The sequence below is a fragment of the Seriola lalandi genome, unplaced genomic scaffold, assembly GCF_002814215.2.
Source record: "Seriola lalandi dorsalis isolate HSWRI2012SDOR001 ecotype SW California unplaced genomic scaffold, Sedor1 jcf7180002054976, whole genome shotgun sequence".
In the NCBI taxonomy this organism is placed as follows: Eukaryota; Metazoa; Chordata; class Actinopteri; order Carangiformes; family Carangidae; genus Seriola; species Seriola lalandi.
In genome coordinates, this window is record NW_019525526.1 from 622,160 (window position 1) to 622,798 (window position 639).

The following is a 639-nucleotide window of genomic DNA, read 5'->3' on the forward strand; positions in this document are numbered from 1 at the left end:
GACATTTCCACAAACTGCAGCAATGGAGTGAAATAACAATCAGCCATAATGTGAGTTGTGCCTTGACAGTATTTTTCACACCAGCAGGGGGAAACAAACCTCAACAAATGACAGGAGGCCAACAACCTACACTTTCACTGACCACAGTATCAAGATAACACCACCCCCCTCCCATGCTGATAATGTTAAAGCTATGCCTCTCTGACACCTCCCCTTTTCATTATACTGTGATAGAGACACACTCTCATCCACAGGCGCTGGATCAACAGGACCTGAAAGGAAAGCTGATAGTGGAGTCTCACACCTTAACTTCTTTATCATGATCTTCATGGGCTTTGTATTTTGTGTTCTTCAGTTACTTGGAGATAAAGGTGAGAAGAACAAATACACAAATATACAAGACGGTGCAGAGTTCATAATTTCAGAGTTTAAAATCTGTTCTTTTTACAGCAGGAGCCTCTGACACCAAACGTGTCGACCAAACACCTCCGTTCATCGTAAAGAGAACTGGTCAATCTGTTGACAGTGAGATCAACTGTGCACACAGCATAACAAATTATGATCGGATTCTCTGGTACAAACAAGACAAACACAAGTTAAAGTTCCTGGGATATCTAAATCTGGATAACCCATACCCTG